Consider the following 21,309-nt stretch of genomic DNA (forward strand, 5'->3'; position numbering starts at 1 on the left):
CCTGGACCCTAGGGCCATTAGTTTCCTTAAAGCAGTCCTGCTGGTGGATGAGCAGGGAAACTTGTAGACCCTGGAGGCCAACTGGTAGAAGGTGCCTGCCCTGGCCCCATCAGACTGTCCCAACTGGGGTGGGGGTGAGGATCATAGTGATTTCTTTTTAAAAGCTAGTGTGACTAGTGAGAATGGATGTCCAAGGGCTTTTCTCTTCCTCCCCTGAGTCCATGATTCTTCATTTGTGATCAGGGTTGGGGTAACTTCAGCTTGGTGATCATATATTCTTCTTACAAACCAATCCAGCCAAGATATATGTGCTTTTCTAAACAGCTTGTAAAAGCAAAAACACAATGTATACACATATAAAACTTTGTGTGTTTTTTTGTTTTTTTTTGCTTATATACTTCACTCAGGTGGAGAACAAGGTATGAAAGCCATTATATGGTGTCCCTTGGGGACCATGCCGTAAGTCCAGGGTGTTCCCAGTATACCCACAAGACAACATGTTCAAAACTTCATCACCTGGTCCCCACAAACCTACACCCTCTTCCATTCCCTCACTCTGGTAAAAGCAAGCCATCTTCTCCAGCTGCCCAAGGCAGAAGCCCAGGAGTGAGCACAATGCTGCCCTTTCCCTTGCTTCTGACTTCTCATCAATCCTATTAGAACTACGGACTGCACCCCACATCTCCTCCATCCCCACGACCACTGCCTTCATATGAACTGCCTTTCCTGTCCCCTTGACTTTCAGTGGCTTCCTTTTTTGCTCATCTGTCCACTTTCTTCCCCTTCCCTCTCTCCTTCCCCCTTTTTTTCACTCCATATAGTCATCAGAAAGATCATCAAAACAGGCAAATGTGACCGTATTATTTCCCTCACTTATCTTTGTATGCCGTTTAGAGTGATTTTTAAGAGCATGCACTTTGAAATTAGGAGAACCTGTGTCTGAATCCTGATTTTGCCATTTGTATGACTTGTCAGGTTATTTAATCTCTTTGAGCCTGTCCCTCCTCAGTGAAATAGGAATAATAATACCTACCTCATAGAGTTGTTGTGAGGATTCAGTGAGATAGACTGTTTCTAAAGTGTGTAGCACAGTGCCTGGCACATAGTGGGTGCTCACATTGGAGCACACTATTGTTCCTATCCCTGCAGGTGTGAGTTTTACATCCTTTCCAAGAGGCATTTGCTAATAACCCTAACTACCGCCTATCCCTGTGACACTGTATTCTGCCTCAGCACCTTGTTTATTTCCCTTGTAGATATTTTCTAAATCTGTATTTTATTTATTTGTTGGCTTTTTGTCTATTTCTCTACTAGAATGTAAGCTCCCTGAGAGCAAGGATGTGTTTGTCTGATTTCCTGTTACAGCCCCAGCGCTTAGCTGAGTGACTGGCACCTAGTAAACACTCAGTAACTGCTGAATAAATGGAATAATGGTCAAAAGGCTCTTCATGATCTGATCCCTACTTCTCTGTCTGGCCTCATCCTGCCACTATCCTCATTGCACCTTCAGCTCAAGAAAAACCTCTTTAGTTGCTTCTTTGAAGTGCCCCTTGGGCCTCCGTGTCTTTGTACCTGTTGTTCCCTTTGCCTGAAACACGCTTTGCCTGCCCATCTACATGGTGAATTCCTAATCATTGGTGAAGTCTCAGCTCAATGGCTACCTCCTCTGTGAAGTTGTCCCTGATTTCTCCAGGCAGATGTTCTTTCCCCCCTTCCCAGTTCCCACTGCACTTTGTAAATACCTCCATGGAAGCACTTTATTGTATTGTATTGTAATTTTTTTTTGCATGTCTGTTTCTACTATTAGACTGTAAGCACCGTAAAAGCAGAGATTGTGCTTTTTCATCCTAATGTTCCCAGAGCCTAGCCCAGTGCCTGGCACATAATAGCTTGTCATTAAATATTTGTTGAATGAATCTGTGAATGAAAAAGAGTCATGCAATTGAAAAAGTGTTAGAAGCTGTATGTATTATAAAGGAAAGAAATGCCCTTGGTGGCTTCCAGGGTTTTTTTTTGTTTTTTTTTTTGTTTTGTTTTGTTTTGTCTAAAAAGGAGATCTAGAGAGTGTTATACAATCTCTTTGAATATAGGATCAATTGTTTGGATTTTTAAAATAATATAGAGCTTCATAAATAATTGCAAAGATATAAACAAGCTTTGTGATTTCTCAAATGCTATGAAGTCCAAAATAAGTATTTGCACTATTAGTATTTCCATAGTAAATGCTATGAGAATATGTACAGCAATAAATTTTGAAGCTTTAAAACTGTTTGTGTAAGTCATCTTCAATGACTTAATCCATGAAGGACATCTCTGGATTATGTTTCTCGGGCAAAGGGGACATCAAGCTGAGGGGTGGGGTCCCGAAGTTCACAGGTCGGGCAGGGAACACCAGTCAGTTAAAACCCAATTAGCTAGCAGTAGCTGTGGGATTTGGACTTGGAGCAGCAGGCCGTCAAAATGCATGCCTCGAAGGACCTGGAGTAGGCTTTGAAATTTTAATTTGCATGCTGGTTTTCTCTATAAGGGCACATACAAATATTATGTGAAAACAGTTACTTTTTTCAATTATTTGACTTTTAATGATGGGAAAACAAAAAGTTTTTTATTTCCTCACATTTATATAGCATTTTATAATTTATGGAACACTTTCACCTCCATTAATGTTATCTTTGAATTTTAATCTACATGTAAGCCATGTAATATGTACATATTCTTCTTTTCTTTATTTATGAGTTAAGGAATCTAAGACCCAGATAAGTTAAATGACTTATCCTAGCCAATAAGATTCAGAGAGGGAAATTTGAATGTAGAGGTTTTCTGTTTCTAGAACGCCACGCAACCTTCCAATGCTATTCTCCACTCAGGTCTTAAGCTGACAAAAAGCAACACAGTTTGGTTTAACAAGTACAGTATGACTGTGGACTGAAAGCTGAGTGATTCTTCCAAGGAAATCTGGTCCTTTTATGGGTGACTAGTCAAAGCTTTTCCAGTAACGCCCCGCCCGCTGAAAAATCTTTACTAGGATTATTTATCTTATAAAAGAGGTGAGAATAGGTAAAGTTTCTTAATCACAGAATGTTAAAAATTATTTTTATCTGACGGTTAGGGTTTTATTTGTAGTACTTTCAGCTTTTTGCCTCATGAACTTGATGTTCTGAGAAGTCTGGCAGCAAGATGCAACGGGACCATAGGCCCTGGGGCAAGAGTCCCCAACCTTTTTGGCACCAGGGACTGGTTTCATGGAAGACAATTTTTCCAGAGACCAGGGTGGGATGGGTTGATGGTTCTGAGATGAAACTATTCCACCTCAGATCATCAGGCATTAGAGTCACATAAGGAGTGCGCAACCTAGATCCTTCGCATGTGCGGGTCACAGTAGAGTTCGTGCGCCAATGAGAATCTAACGCCACAGCTGATCTGAGGAGGCGGAGCTCAGGCGGGAATGCCCGCTCACCTGCTCACCTCCTGCTGTGTGGCCGGGTTCCCAGCAGGCTGAAGATCAGTATGAGTCTGCTGCCGCCCGGGGCTTGGGGTCCCTGATGTAGGGCATGTGTAAAACCATTCACTGGGAGTGGGAAAATAGCTGACCTTTTAATATTCGTTTTTATCTAATGTTTTCGTGATTCTAATTTTTGAGTTTTTGTATATACACATTAGAACAGTACATGTATATAATTTGTAAGTAAATACCCATAAATTTGGGAATACGTTTTTGTTTCAGAAAGGATTTATTAGCAAAGGAGTTTTGAGACCGTTGCTCCAGTGCAGGACTCCTCATCGGGGGTCCATATTCCGCTGGAGTCAAGGAGCCTGCCAGACTCTTGCCATTACACACACAATTTTATGACGATGAGCCTTTCTCCTAGGGTAGTATCAGTACCTTCTGTAGAATTCTCAATGGGGAATGTATATCCAAGAATGAGCCACGAGGGCTGATCTAGTGATTTCATTCCACTCTTGAAGCAGAATGGCTGGCACATACAAATTCAGATCATTTGCAGCTTGGTTTGTTGTTGTTGTTGCTGCATTTGTTGGTAGCCTCCAACTGACTTTCCCTTTTGATTTAATGAATTAATGCTAACAAAATACCTAATACAGTGACCTACATATGGTAATGTATTTCATAAATGGGAGCAACCTCTTCCCTCAAAAACAAACAAACAATATTGGTAAATTGTTAGGTATTGCAATATGCTTTTGGGGGAGTAACCTTGGTTTTTGCTGACTGGATAAATATTCCCTGGGCTGAGAGAGAACCAAAGCAGGGAGTTAATTGTGTGTGTGTTGGGAGAGGTTGATAGCAAGCAAGAATATGCTTGTTGAACACAGCATGGTTCATATAAAGGCCTTACACCCAACAATAGATAGTTGTGTGAAAACAGAAACATTTGGAAACTTGAGGGGACTGATACAAATAGCAACATGGCAGAATGTGCTATTGGGAATGAATGCCTTCTTTTAAGCCTTTCTCTTCCCCTCCTCTGTCTCCTACAAGAACCGAGTCACTTAGTGTAATTTTACGAATGAGAAAACTATAAGTAATTTTACGAATAAGAAAACTATAACCTTACAACTATGACTTTTCTTTTAAGAAACTCATGTGGTAGTTTGAAACAAACAAGAATTTGGTTTTACAGAAGCTGCTGTGAGAAGAGGATGAATTAGTCACCTAACTCTGAAAACATTTAACACTGGGGGTGGAGGGCTGGGGGAAGGGTGAGTGCATTATTACTCAGTGAGTCAGAAGCACACTCAACTTTACTGGAACTTTGTATTCATTCAAGGAATGGTCACAATCTTTGTTGTTGTTCTTCTTCCTCTTCTTTTTTAAAATGACATTCCATAGGCTCTATTGCCATGTTATTAAAGATCAGTAGAAAGGCAAGAGGAAATATGGGTTAGGGTTAAAGAATGGAGATAATTCAAACTACTCAGGAAATTTCTTCCTCAGAGGGTGCGACTGTGGTCCCTGGTTTTTTGCTGACTGTTAGTCAGGGTTTGTTCTCGATGTCTAGGGGCTGCCCATATTGCTTGGCTCATGGCTCCCTTCATCGTGTTTTGTTTTGTTTTGTTTTGCTTTGCTTTGTTTTGAGAGCCTGGCTCTGTCACCCAGGCTGGAGGCTGGAGTTCTGTGACTTGATCTTGGCTCACTGCAGCCTCTGCCTCCCGGGTTCCAGTGATTCTCCTGCCTCAGCCTCCTGGGTAGCTGGGATTACAGACATGCGCACCACCATGCCCGGCTAATTTTTATACGTTTAGTAGAGATGGGGTTTCACCATATTGGCCAGGCTGGTCTTGAACTCCTGACCTCAGGTGACCCGCCTGCCTCGGCCTCCCAAAATGCTGGGATTACAGGCATGAGCCACGGCACCCAGCTGGCTACCTTCATCTTTAAAGCCAGGAATCAGGTCAATTTGTCTTATTGCTCCAACTTCCCTTTCTGCCTCATGTCTTTCACTCCAGCCAGAGAAAGTTCTCTTCCTTCAAGAATTCATCTAATTAGATTAAACTCACCCAGATAATCCAAAATAATCTTTCCATTTTGAGATCTGCAACCTTTATTGTAGCTGCAGAATCACTTTAGCCATGTAACCTAACATGATTACAATTTATAGACATTAGGGCTTGGATAATTTTTTGGGAAAGGGCATTCTGCCTGCCACATACTGTTAGCTACAAGTAACAGATTATCAGTCTCAGATGGTTAAACAATAAGGAAATGTATATTAAATGTAACTAAAAGACAATTCTAGGGTACTTTAGATTCTTAATGCAAACCACAGGGGTCTCCTTTGCTTCTGTGTAGCCTTCTAACCATGGCCTCCCCTCCATGAATTGACTTCAGCCTCAGCTCAGTAGTAAGATGGTTCCAGGTGACACAACCACACACAATAATAGCCAGAAGGAGAAGATAGACGTCTTCCTATGCCTGCTTTTTATTATTTATTTATTTACTTTTTTAAATATATGATAGAGATAGGATCTCGCTATGTTGACCGGGTTGGTCTTGAACTCATGATCTCAAGCAATTCTGTCTCAGTTTCCCAAAGTGCTGGGATTACAGGTATGAGCCACCACACCCAGCCATATGCCTGCTTTTTAGAAGGCCCCAAATACTTTCCTTTGTGCCGCATTGGCTAGAATTGGTTAACACACCCTTTCCTAAACTAGTCGCTGAGAAAGGGGATTGGAATTACCCCACATGACTTAGATTAATCACAATATGGGACTGTTGGGGCTGCTGGGGAGTCAACCACAACACCTGCTTCAATCTTCTGTCTCAAACTGCCTACTGTTCTTTTGTGCTTTCCCCTACCTTTCTGCTTTCATTTTTACTGGTTTCTCTGTAGAATTAGTTTCTTTTATTCTCACAATCAGTCCAGACCCTATATTTTCTTTTCTTTTTTTTCCCCAGATCCTTTTTTTTAACTTAAGCCAAAACAAACAAACAAATAAACAAAAAAACCCCACCACATTTCTTTCCTAAAGCCTTGTCAAATGCATTCCTCCCTCCAATCTATCCCTTCTCAGTAGCGCGACTATGCCTGACACCTTGTATATGAGTACATATTGCCTGTTCCTCAAATGCTTCTCATCTTACCTAGGTTATAAGTTCCTCTAAGACATGAACAATGACTTTTTAAAAGAATGAATTTGGGCATAAGTTCATCAACTCATTCCCAAATGAGTTAAGAATCGAAGTTGGAGGACACAGTCCTCCACAAGACCACCTTCACTTCTGAAACCACTCTGCAAGTTTAGGCGATTCCCACAACCACCCTCAAGTTTGGTAATTTGCTCGAAGGACTCACAGGACTTGCTAAAAATTATTATGTTCATGGTTATGATTTGTTGTAGGGAAAGAATACATGTTAACATTAGCCAGAGAGATATATAGTCTGCAAGGATTCTAAACTTAAAGCCCACATTGTCCTCCTCCCATTGAGTGACAAGACATTACCCTCCTAGCATTGACGTGTGGTATATATGGGGTATTGCCAACCAGGAAAGCTCACCTAAGCTTTGGTGTTCAGAGTTTTTAACCAGGACTGTGCTTAAGACGTGATTGATTGCTTGCCCACATGGTTTTACTCAGTCTCCAGGTCAACTGAATGCATAACACAAAATCCCCACCCTAAGTCACATGGTTGATCTTTCTGGAGTGGTCAGAGCCTACCCTGACATAAGTGGCCCTACCCTAAAATCCAGTCTGACCGGGTCACACCCTACAAAGAAGACACTTATCAGATATGACCTAGATATCCCCCAGACACTGAGGGGAAAGGCTAGTTCTCTCTCTGGGCAAGGCCAAATTCTTTATTTCATACTTTGTGATAAGTATTTTGGTAGTAAACACTAATTTGGTTATTACTATGGCCCTGAGAAAAGTTCCCTTGATAATTAAATTAATATTTAGGTATTCTAGAATGATCATATTTTAAGAGCAATTAACATTTAATGCCATTCCACTAAAGCTTTGTTTTTCAACTTTATTCTTTCTATGCAGGAATACTTTCTTGTAATCATCACGTAAAATAAGCAAGATAATTTCTCTGTTGTGCTTTCTTCACAAGTTATATAAGATAATTAAGACATAATTGCTTCCTTTTCCCTTAATCTGGAGCAAACAAATGGTTCAAGAATAAACAACAAGGACATAGACTGAGTAATCTTGCAAACACTTTACAAACTCCTGGAAAGAAAAGGCAATGATCTCCATTAAACTTCAGCAATAATTCTTACTTATTGTATCAATTACAAAGCCATAGGTCTTTCTTATCTTTAATATATTTTAAACCTTTTAAAATTCATTCTTCTGCCTATATCATATTAGAACTATTTTGGTTCTAATCTTATAACTCTAATAAAAGAGATAAACCAACTCAGTGAGGCTATAGGACAAGAGACAAAATCTTGACATATATTATTTCTATGATAAAGTCATCACTATCTGGGGAGTCCTGAGGTTCCAAAGTTGATATACAAGGTGAAAAATCTCTCTCTCTACCCACTCAGTCGAAATTACCCTAGAAAACTCTCTAAACCCCTATATAGTACACCATATATAGTTTGGCATATATGATTTTATAAAGTAAGTCTTTTTTTTTTTTTCTTTTGAGGCATGGTCTTGCTCTGTCAGTCAGGCTGGAGTGTAGTGGCAAGATCTTGGCTCACTGCAGCCTCGGCTTCCCAGGCTCAAGTGATCCTCCCATCTCAGTCTCCCAAGTAGCTGGGACTACCAGCACATGCTACCATGCCCAATTAATTTCCTTTTTCTAAATTAGAAATGAGGTCTCACTATGTTGCCCAACCTCAAACCACCCTCCTGCCTTGGCCTCCCAATTGTTGGGATTATAGGCATAAGCCTCTGGGCCTGGCCAAAGTAGTTCATAAAATTAGTCTAAAGCAGTGATTCTCAGTCTAAGACAGCTTTGCCTTAGACTGCCTAGGAAATACATGACAACATTAAACCATTTTTGGTTGTCACAGTGAGGGGAGAATGGTGCAGTTGCTACTGACATCAAGTGCATAAAGGCCAGGCATGCTGCCCAAAGTCCTGCAAGGCACAGGACACATCCCCAAAGTATCAATAGTGCCAAAAGGCCAGTTTAAGGAAATATATATTTTTAAGGCTCTCTGGATATGTCTGATCATTACATTTTGCCTTTCAGGTAACTGTCAATCTCCAGAAGTGAATGGAGGTTGGAGGGCAGGGCAGAGAATTCTAAAGTGTTCCCACATGCCTGAAAAGCTACATACCATTTTATTCTTGTTTTTGTGTTTCTGGTTGGGGTTCATTTATTCAACACATATAAAAAGCACTTAATTTCTACAGTTGCCTTTTTAAAAACTAGGCATAATTCAGATGACATTCCTGGGCCTCAGTTCTCTTTTGGGAGTTAGACACTCACGGTAGACATTATAAGCAGGTCATGTCCACAGAATGTTAAATGTGATGCCCTATCAGGGACCCCTCTAGGTATGGATGCATTTCCCCAAATTCTGACCTCAGGACCAAGTATAACATTTAAATAGATTCAGAAAAAAGTATTTTACATAACGTACCATTCTTTTATGATAATAACTCTCAGCATATTTGGTGTAGAACAAATGTACCTCAAGTCAATACTGAACATGCATGACAAATGCACAGGTAACATCACACTAAACAAAAACAAGTAACGCTTTTTCTCTAAGAACTATAACAAGACAGGGATGGCCACTTTCATCACTTTTGTTCAACATAGTACTGGATATCCAAATCTGAGCCTTTAGAGAACAAAATCAAAGTCATCTAGATTGTAAAGGAAACAGTTAAATAATCCTTCTTTGCAGATGATGTAATTTTATATAATAAAAATCCTAAACACTCTACCAAAAAACTTAGAACTAACAAATTCTGCAAACTTTCAGGATACAAAATGAAAACACAAAAGTCAGTAGCATTTCTATACAGTAAGAATGTATTCTCTGAAAAAGAAATCAAGAAAACAATCATAACTACAATAGCTATAAAAATATATTTAGAAATAAATTTAACCAAGAAAGTGAAAGATCTCTACATTAAAAGCCAAAGAACTTTGAGGTAAGAAATTAAGTAAAGATTGGGCATGGTGGCTTACTCCTGTAATTTCAGCATTTGAGGAGAACAAATGCAGGAGAATCATTTGAGCCCAGAAGTTCAAGACTCGCCTAGGCAACATAGAGAGACCTCATATCTACAAAATTTTTGAAGTTAGCCAGGCGTGGTGTCATACACCTGTGGTCCCAGCTATTCAGAAGGCTGAGGTGGGAGGATTACTTGAGCCCAAGCGGTTTAGGCTGCATGAGCCATGGTTGTGTTGCTGCATGCCAGCCTGGGTGACAGAGCAAGACTCTGTCTGGAAAAAAAAAATTAAATAAAAGACAAATAGAAAGAAAGATGTTCTTTATTCATAAATTGGTAGAATTAATATTGTTAAAATGTTTATATTACATAAAATGATCTACAGGTTGAATACAATCACTGTCAAAATGCCAATGATATTCTTCACATACAAAAGGAATCACCCAATTTATATGGTACCACAAAAAACACTGAATAGTCCAAATAATTGAGCAAAATAAAGTAAAGCTGAAGGCATCCAGTACTTGACTTTGAAATATACTACAAAGCTATAATAAGCAAAACTGCATGGTACTGGCATAAAAACAGACACATAGTACAATAGAGCAGAGTAGAGAGCCCAGAAATAAATCCATGCATTTACAGCTACCTGATTTTAGACAAAGGTGACAAAAACACACAGTGGTTAAAGTACAGTCTCTTCAGTAAACAGTGTTAGAAAAAAGTGGATATCCACATGCAGAACAAAGAAATGAGACCCTCATCGAATCTCATACCACATATAAAAAACAACTCAAGATGGATCAAACACTTAAATATAACATCTGAAACTACTGGAAGACAACATAAGGGAAAAGAAAATATGATATTGGTTTGGGCAATTACTTTTTGAATTTAGCCCCAAAATGCAAGGAAACAGAAGTGAACATAGACAAATGAGATTATTTCAAACCAAAAAACTTCTGCACAGCACCAGATACAATCAATGGAATGATAACCTAGGAATGGGAAAAATATTTCCAAATTATGAATGTGACAAGGAATTAATATCTAAAATGTTTAAGAATCTCAAATAACTATATAACAAAAACAAATACATATTAAAAATAAGGAAAAACTTAGGCATTCTCAAAAGAAGACACACATATGACAAATAGATATATTAAAAGTGTGAAACATTAATAACTATTCAGGAAAGGCAAATAAAAACCACTATGAGATATCAACTCACTCCTTTTAGAATGACTATTCTAAAAAGGCAAAAAATAACAAATACTGACAAAGATTTGAAGAAAGAGAATGCTTGCACACTGTTGGTGTGGATGTAAATCAGTACAGCCATTATACACTTTCCCGGTTGTATTAGTCTATTTTCATATTGCTATAAAAGAACTGCCCAAGACTGGGAAATTTATAAAGGAAAGAAGTTTAATTGACTCAGAATTCTGCATGGCTGAGGAGGCATCAGGAAACCTACAGTCATGTCAGAAGGAGAAGCAGGCACGTCTTACATGGCAGAAGGTGAGAGAGCGTGTGAAGGAGGAACTGTCAAACACTCATACAACCAACAGATCTCGTGAGAACTCACTATCACAAGAACAGCATGGGGGAAACCATCCCCATGATTCACTCACCTCCCACCAGGTCCCTCCCTTGACACTGGGGGACTGCAATTCAGATTATAATTCAAGACGAGATTTGGGTGAGGACACAGTGCCACACCATATCATGAGTCTTTCCTTAAGTGTAAATTACAATGACCACCACAATTTCCATACCTTCTCAGTACTGGTGTTTTTTGTTTGTTTGGTTGTTTGCTTGCTTGCTTGTTTGTTTTTAAGCGAATCTTTTGTGCATTGCTCTGGCTAAAGATCTTGGTTCAAATGAGAAGACATAGCTGAATGTTTGACTACTGTCTCATGTCTCATCACATTCCAGGGCTCTTTTATTTGCTCTAGGCAGGTGATCAAACCTAGCTTAGAGACAGTGAGGCCAATGTAGAACAAGTTTCCATAGTTCTCTAACATCACATCCCTATATAAATTTTGCTGAGCAGAGTCCAGGAGTTTCTACTTCTCCAGAGAGAATTCTATAGCCACATAATGTTAACAGCTTCGTTTTCTGGCTTCCAGGAATCCTGGTGTTTGACTTAGGGATCTCCCAATACCTTCAGGTCACAGGGCCATATATGAGCAGAGAACACAGAACAGTGAAGACAGGAACTGGAGCTCTGTCTGGAGTGAGAGACAAAAGCCCAACCCCATTCTGGTTTAAAACAAAACTTGTGTTTATTTAAAAAATTATATACATTAAAATTTAGCCTTTTTGATGTGCAGTTCTGAGTGTTGACAAATGAATAGAGTCATTTATCCACCGCCATAATTACACAGAGCTATTTTATCACCTCCCCAAATTCCTTAGTGATACTCCTTTGTAGTCAACACCTTCCTTACCCTGATCTGTTATCAGCCACTGATCTGTTCTCCGTATCTATAGTTTTGTCTTTTCAAGAACGTTGTATAAATGGAATTATGCAGTATGTAGCCTTATGGGCCTGGCTTCTTTCAGTTAGCATAATACATTGAGAATAATTCATGTATCAAGAGTTTATTATTTTATTGCCATGGATTTTTAAACTCCATTGTTATCCTTTCACCTGTTGAAGGATAATACTTCATTCTGTTCTAATAGAAAAGATTGATAACTTTAACACAATTTGAAATTTTTTTTTGTTGTTGGGAGAATCAAATACAAGAGTAGCCTTATATCCTGTACATAATGAAGTTCCAAATTCAATGTATGTCAAAAGTACAAATGATGCAATTGCTCTGTTTTTAACCATTGTGTTTTTTGCTTCCGAGAACTGCATTCATTCACCTTAATATATGTTCAGGATTGTGCTGGATGCAATCATGGAAATGTAAAATATTCTACCAATGCAACACATATCCTAGCATAATATTCAAAGCCTGGCAGGAAATTGATGCCACCCTCAAAGGGATTAACTAAATGTTACTCAAGGAAGGAACTCAACGAAGGGATTATTTTAATAGGTGTTAGCAGTGTTTGAATCAAATGCTTGTTAAACATTCAGAGACCAGCCACACCAAGAACCCAACAGGAAGCCAGAGGGCATGTGTGTACAGCGCAGCTTTCTGGAACACAGGGCAAGGCAGAGAAAGATGAGTTGGGACAAGGGGGCACATTGAGTAACGTGACCACCCTCTTAGGCTCATCTTCTGTCCTTGTCTTTCCACTAATGTTGGTTTTGCTCTTGTTCTTCTACCCAGTTCTTTCCCCTTTAGTTCTACAGAAATATAATCAATTCTGTAAGGCCCTTTCTTTATAAATCACTTCACCCTTACTCCAGTCAACTTTGATCTTTTCTCACCTCCACTGTTCATAACATCAGTTTTCTGTATCCCATGTTCTGGCAGTTGGTTACAGTCATTTGGGGTTGTTATTCTATGCAGTTTTATTCCTAACCAATCCTATTGCTTTGTCTCATCTTCATAACCAGATTGTAGTGACTAAACAATGTTTTTTTATTCCCCACAGTTCTTGGCATAGAGGAAACCAGATATTTTTTGAATGAATGGCAAGTCTATATCACCAGAAAACATTTATTGCTTACTTTTAGGTGGTATTTTAATAACTGTTAGATGGAACAGAGCCGGCGTATTTGTCTGTTCTCACACTGCTATAAAGAACCACCTGACACTGGTAAGAGAAAAGAGGTTTAATTGATTCATGGTTCTGCAGGCCCTACAGGAAGCATGGCTGGGAGTCCTCAGGAAACTTACAATCATGGTGGACGGGCAAAGAGGAAGCAAGCACATCTTCAGCTGGTGGCAGGGGAGAGAGAGCATGAAGAGGGAAGTGGTAAACACTTTTAAACAACCATATCTCATGATAAATCACTAACTATCATGAGAACAGCCAGGGGAAAATTCACCCCCACGATCCAATTACCTCCTGCCAGGTCCCTTCCCCAACATTGGGAATTACAATTCAACATGAGATTTGTATGGGGACACAGAGCCAAATCATCTTATTCTGACCCTGGCCCTTCCCAAATCTCATGTCTTTCTCACATTTCAAAACACAATCATGTCTTCCCAATAGTCTCCCAAAGTCTTAACTCATTCCAGCACTAACCCAAAAGTTCAAGTCCAAAGTCTCATTTGAGACAAGTTCCTTTTGCCTATGAGCCTGTAAAATAGAAAATAAGTTAGATACTTCCAAGATACAATGGAGATACAGGCATTTGGTAAATGCTTCCTTTCCAAAAGGGAGAAATTGGCCAAAACAAAGGAGCTACAGGCCCAGTGCAAGTCTGAAACCCAGCAGGGAAGTCACTAAATCTTAAAGCTTTAAAATAATCTCCTTTGACTCAATGCATCACATCCAGGGCACACTGATGCAATGGGTGGGCTCCCAAGGCCTGGGGAAGCTCTGTCCTTGTGACTCTGCAGGGTACAGCCCCTGTGGCTGCTCTAATGGGCTGGCATTGAATGCCTGTGGCTTTCCAGGCACATGGTGCAGGTGGTTGGTGGGAGGACAGTGCTTTAGGGTCTGGAGGACAGTGGCCCTCTTCTCACAGCTCCATTAGGCAGTGTCCCAGTGGAGACTCTGTGTGGGGGTTCCTACACCATAATTCCCCTCTGTACTGCTCTAGTAAAGGTTCTCCATGAGGGTTCTGCCCCTGCAGCAGACTTCTGCCAGGACATCCAGGCATTTCCATACATACTCTGAAATCTAGGCAGTTTTCAAACCTCAACTCTTGCCTTCTATGTACCTGCATGCATAACACCATGTGGAAGCTGCTGAGGCTTGAGGCTTGCACCCTCTGAAACAACAGCCAAAGCTGCCTCTTTTAGCCATGGCTGGAGCTGGAGGAGCTGGAACACAGGGTGCCATGTCCAGGCCACAGACCAGCAGGGCCCTGGGCATGGCCCATGAAACAATTATTCCCTCCTAAGCCTCTGGGCCTGTGATGAGTGGGGCTGCCACAAAGGTCTCCGAAATTCCTTGGAGTTGTTTTCCTCATTGTCTTGGCTATTAACATTCGGCTCCTCTTTACTTATGCAAATTTCTACAGCTGGCTTGAATTTCTCCCTGGAAAATGGGTTTTACTTTTCTTGCACATGATCAGGCAGCAAATTTTCTAAATCTTTATGCTCTGCTTCCCTTTTAAACATAAGTTCCAGTTTCAGATAATCTCTTTGTTCACACATATGAGCATAGACTATCAGAAGCAGCCAGGTAACACCTTGAATGCTTTGCTGCTTAGAATATTCTTCTGCCAGAAATCCTAAATCACCTCTCTCAAGTTCAAAGTTCCACAGATCTCTAGAGCAGGGGCACAATGTCACCAGTCTCTTTGCTAAGGCATACCAAGAGTGACTTTTACTTCAGCTCTCAATAAGTTTCTCATCTTCATCTGAGACTTCAACCTGAACTTCATTGTCCATATCACTATGAGCATTTTGGTCACAACCATTCAACAAGTCTCTAGAGAGTTCCAAACTTTCTCTTATCTTTCTCTCTTCTTATAAGCCCTACAAACTGTTCCAATCTCTGCCCACTACCCAGTTCCAAAGTTGTTTCCACATTTTCAGGTATTTTTATAGCAATACCCTACTTTTCTGGTACCATTTTTTTTTTTTTTTGTATTAGTCCATTCTCACACTTCTGTAAAGAACTATCTGAGACTGGGTAATTTATAAAGAAAAGAGGTTTAATAGACTCACTGTTCTGCAGGCTGTATAGAAGGCATGGCTGGGAAGTCTCAGAAAACTTACGATCATGGCAGCAGAAGGGCAAAGGGAGAGTAAGCACATTTTCACATGGCAGCAGGAAAGACAGTGAGTAAATAAGGAAGTGGTACGCACTTTTAAACAACCAGATCTCATGAGAACTCACTATCATGAGAATAGCAAGGGGGAAATCCACCCTTGTGGTCCAATCACCTTCCACCAGGTCCCTCCCCCAATATTGGGGATTACAATTCAACATGAGATTTGGGTGGGGACACAGAGACAAACCATATCTGTCAGTCACTATAAGACAAATAATGTATAATTCTACTTGCTTGAGATAACAAGAATAGTTACATTCATAGAGAGAGAAAATAGAATGGTGATTTCCAGGGGCTTAGGAAAAGGGATATTAAGAAAGTGTTTACTGAGTACTAAGTTTCAGTTGGGGAAGATGAAAACGTTCTCGAGATGAATGGTGGAGATGGTTGTAAAACAATGTGAGTGTATTTAATGCCACTGAACTGTACACTTAAAAATTGTTAAAACTGTGAATTCTATATTATGTATATTTTACCATATTATAAAAATAAAAATAAAATAGTTGTGTTGGATAAGGAGTTAGACATCATTTTTATCCTCTGGCCTAACCGAAGATAATATGGGGATATGATTTGCCTGGTAATCACAAACTTTGTGGGGCTAAAGAGAAAAGGAAACAATATAGTATAAAGCTAATGATATTCTTAAGGAACTATAACTTAATTCTGATATTTATTTCCACATTTCTCTAGCAAGTATTTTTGAGTGACCTTTTTCTTATATTAGTGACTTTCATCCTTAGAGATCAGAATTTCTTTGGCTATCATACTATTAAACAAATGTGGATAGGAGACTGCACATCTGGGTGCAACATCTGCCATACCACAAATCTGCAGGATAGATTCAGCATATCTGGCCAGAAAAGGGTGTGCTGCCTTTCTCATTTATCATTTATCAGAGAAAATAGAATGGTGATTGCCAGGGGCTTAGGGAAAGGGATATTAAAAAAGTTAGTGTTTAATGAGTGCTAAGTTTCAGTTGGGGAAGATGAAAACATTCTCGAGATGAATGGTGGTGATGGCTGTATAACAATGTGAATGCACTTAATTCTATGTTATGTATATTTCACCATATTATAAAAGTAATATGGTAACATGACCTTCCTCAAGCTCTGAGAAAAGGCAGACTTTCCGGGTAGATCTTGGCCATGGTAGTCCAAACATGGAACTTATAAACCATAATAGCATCTTCCTTACTACATACATTTCAGTTTTAATTTCTTTCTTTCCTTTCTTGATGGCAGACTAGTTTCTTTGTTTTCTTGGATAGTTGGGGGACAATTTTTGGTTAATTCCTGGAGAAGAAAAGGTGAAATCTGATTTCGTTATCTGTAGTAATCCTAAATAATGAAACATTGGTAGGTTGAACTAGTGAGCATAGGAAATAACTCTCAGTTTGATTCAGTGATGTGCTATCAAAAGATGCAACTACTTTCAGAACCCTATGTGAAGAAACAGACGAGAAGGGGAAGAGATATAGCAGGCAAGAACCCAGAGTCACTCTTGTGATCAATTAGGAGGCCACACTGGAAAAGGGAGAGAACGTCCTGCAATGACTGCCCTTCCTGCCTGGGAAATTACACAGGTCAGATACATCCAGGATAAATATTACTTTGTTGTTTCTTACCACAATCCATTTTTGCTTCCATAGAAAATGTTAATCAGTCCTTACTGATATGGTGAACTTCCAGAGCCTAGCTCATGAAATATAGTTGACCCTGGAATAATGTACACAGCCAAAAATGTGCACATCACTCTCAGCTTCCCCAAAACTCAACTACTAATATCCTGCTGTTGACTGGAACCCTTGTGAATAACATAAACAGTCAATTAATGCATATGATGTATGTTATATGTATTATATACTGTATTCTTGTGATTAATAGAGAAAAGAAAATGTTATTAAAATCATAAGGAAGAGAAAACATTTACTATTCATTAAGTGGAAGTGCATCATTATAAAGGTCTTCTTCCTCATTGTTTTCACATTGGGTAGGCTGAGGAGGAGGGGGAAGAGGAAGGGTTGGTCTTGCCATCTCAGGGGTGGTAGAGGCAGAAGAAAACCTGCACGTAAGTGGACCAGCACTGTTCAAACCCATGTTGTTCAAGGGTCAACTATAATAACAATAACACTAGATATAAATGATCTCAATTTAAACTCACAGTAACCCTACAAGAGAGATACTACTATCCCCATTTTGCAGATGAAAGAACAGAGTCCTGGAGGACCTTCAGCAGGGCCACTCAGCTGGTGGGCCGCAGACAGAGCTTGAACCCCAGCAGCGTGGTGCCAGGCTCCACACAGGACACCATCTTCACCTCTCGATTCTCTCTGTGTGGGTCAGGTTAGTATATTTGGAGAAATAATGGCATTGGGGAGCCACCATGATCCTAGAGCAAGATGGACTGTGTTAAAGGGAGAGAGCAACCTTTTTGGCAACAATTATTGTAAAAACTCCAGAATTGAGAGAAGTAAAATAACTTCTGTCAAGTGATGAATGGAGAGTTTGAGAGCAGTAGGAGAATTGGGAATGAGGAAAGAATGAGAAAGGTGAGAAAATGTGGCTTATGATAGAAATACATACATATATATTCCTTATCATTCCCTATTTTAAAATGTATATTTGGGACCATACTCATATATACAGGAAATGATAAGGAAAAATGATGATTAAAAAAAAAACAAACAAAAACAAAACCTTGTGTCAAAGATTGAAAGAAAATAAAGGCAATAGTCCCATGGTGAGACAAGCCACATTTAGATATGTTAGAAAATATTGCTTCTTTAGCATTTTGCATCTTTGCTAGTCCCATGGTGGAAGAAGCCACATTTAGATAGTTTAGAAAATATTGCTTCTTTAGCATTTTGCATCTTTACTGTGCTTCTTTAATGCTTCACTTTTTCTAGCCTTTGGTTGGGGAGGCAGCTTCATTACCTTCATTTTTTTCCTAGCTGTCCAGATAACTCAGGTTCAGATGGGCCAAGCAGAGTTAATGAGCCAGGCAGGGTAAATGGGAAACTTTCTGTACTCTTGGGAATAAGTCATCAATTTAATGTCTTTCCCGAATGCTACATTCTTTCTAAAAATAATATAAAAAATGTGTGCAAACCAGTTTCTGAATAGTTTTTATTCAATAAAATTTAAGATGAACATTGCAAGCTCATTCATCAATGTCAGTGAAATACTTAAAATGAAATGTGTTCCATGAAGCAGGCGTTAAAAAGTCACTGCTGCTAAATTTCTAAAATAACTCTACTGAGGTCCTATTCAAGTTTACCATACTCAGACATTTTGTCGTGATTCCTTTACAGAGCTGGTATGTAATGATTACCCAGGCTACATCAAAGAGAACCATTTCTAGGATGGAGAGGCTTTCCTTTCTTTCCTCTCCTTTCTTTCTTTCTTTTTGAAACAGGGTCTCACTCTGTCACCCAGGCTGGAGAGCAGTGGCCTGATCATAGCTCACTGCAGCCTTGAATTCTGGGGTCAAGGAATCCTCCTGCCTTAGCCTCCTGAGTAGCTGGGACTACAGGCTTACATGTACCACCATCCCCTAGCTAATTTTTTTTTTTTTTTTTTAAGAGAAAGAGTCTTGTTATATTGCCCAGGCCGATCTCAAACTCTTGGCCTCAAGTGACCCTCCTATCTTGGCCTCCAAAGGTGCTGAGATGAAAGGCATGGGCCACCCCACCCATCCTCCTCTCCTCTTCTTTCTTTTCTCTCATTAGCACCACAGTATGCATAGCTTCATTTCGGAATCTGTTTTAGGAGAGGAAAAGCAATTGGGGTTGGCTCACAGAATTGAGCAATTGTTTCCCTTGAACCTACATTTGGTATTAACATTCACTTCCCATGTACATGAAACACAGCCCTACCATTACCCTCAATTATGTATGGTGATAGTCTAGGTACTATACAGGGAGATACAATCTTTGCCTTCTGGACAAACCCAATGAGTGCTTTTAACAAGGGATAGCCACAGTTTTCCCCCAAACATAAATACCTACATCTACATCTTTCATGCTTGTGAGTACTTGCCTATGAATTCTTTTCCTCTTACCATGTAATTGAATTTATGTGGATATGAAAAGCTTTGTATTTATTGCTAACTCATTGGGAGTAATAAATTGTATCTTAAATAGTATCATCTTGTAATATTCTAGGAATTTCAAAGCATGTAGTAGTATTTCAAAACAAGGTCCCAATAAAATTCATAATAGCAATTCCAGTAGAATTTACTATTTTTCTTCATCTTTTTTCAATATCAACACATCAAAGTATAAAGGAATAAATGTCCTTCCTCTTTTTTGCCACCCTTTCCACTTTTTGGTGTAGGGTACTTCATTGCTCCCACTGTTTCTATTACCCTGGCTATTGGTTTGCTAGTGCTTCCATAAGAAAGTATGACAGACGGAGTTGTTTAAGCAACAGAAATGTACTTTCTTATAGTTCCGAAGGCTAGAAGTTCAAGATAAAGATGTCAGCAGGGTTGGTTTCTTCTGAGGCCTCTCTCCTTGGCTGGTGGGTGACCATCTTCTCTTCCCTGAATTTTCACTCTGTGCCTGTCTGTATCCAAATTTCTGCTTCTATAAGTACACCCGTTGTATTAGGTTAGGGCCCAGCCTAATGGTCTCATTTGAACTTAACCACCTCTTTAAAGAACCTATCTCTAAATATGGTCACATTCTAAGCTACTGGGGGTTAGAAACTCAACATATGAATTTGGCAGGGGTTGGGGGTGTGGGGACACAGCTCTGCACTTAACATCCTAAATACCTCATACAACATCTCAGATGTTTATAGTTGTTAAATTTAGATTAATATTCATTGTACCAGCATATTCTCACTATAAATATGATTTTGGTTTAATGCAAGGCTTCTGATCTAGACAGCCCATGGGTTACTTGGGGTAGGGGTCCATAAGCATGCTGAAATCATATGCCAAAATTTATTATGTTATACATTATGAACACTTTTCTGTCAGACTCTTAAAATGTTTGTCATGCAAAAAAATGATCTAATGACTGACATAAAGGGATTTTGTCTTGTTCATCTCACAATATCTTTTCAATTAATAACAAACACTCCACATTTTGTTTCTGTATTCAACAAACACATATATAGCATTGTATAGCCCTGACAATGTGCCAGACTCTGTTTTAAGTGCTTCCCAAATAGGATCTCATTTAATCCTCACAGAGATACTTGAGGGAGGTAATATTTACAGATGGGGAACTGAGGTACACAAAGGTTAAGTAACTTAGGTCACAGAATTAGCAAATGGCAGAGCCAGGATTCAAAACTAGGTACCTGGGTCAAGAGTGTTAACCACGACTTTGGACTACTTCTCCTTTCTCATCATAATGTGCATGAGAATTCCAAGCCACGTTATTTGCATCCACAGAATCAATGATCTTCATTACTGTGTTAGTCTGTTCTTGCATTGCTATTAATATAAAGAAATACTTGAGATTGGGTAATTTTAAAGAAAATAGGTTTAATTGGCTCACAGGTCTGCAGGCTGTACAGGAAGCATGGTGTTGGCATCTGCTTGGCTTCTTGGAAGGCCTTTGGAAACTTATAATCACGGTAGAAGATGAAGGGGGAGTAGGCAGGTCATGGGGCCAGACCAGGAGCTAGAGAGTGGGGAGGTGTCACACACTTTTAAACGACTAGATCTTGCAAAAACTCACTCACTATCCTGAGAACAGCACCAAGAGGATGGTGCTAAACCATTCATGAGAAATCTTCCTCCATGATCCAATCATCTCCCACCAGGCCTCACCTCCAACACTGGGGATTACATTTCAACATGACATTTGGGTGGGCAAAAATAT

This window comes from Theropithecus gelada, chromosome 18, assembly GCF_003255815.1.
Source record: "Theropithecus gelada isolate Dixy chromosome 18, Tgel_1.0, whole genome shotgun sequence".
NCBI lineage: Eukaryota > Metazoa > Chordata > Mammalia > Primates > Cercopithecidae > Theropithecus > Theropithecus gelada.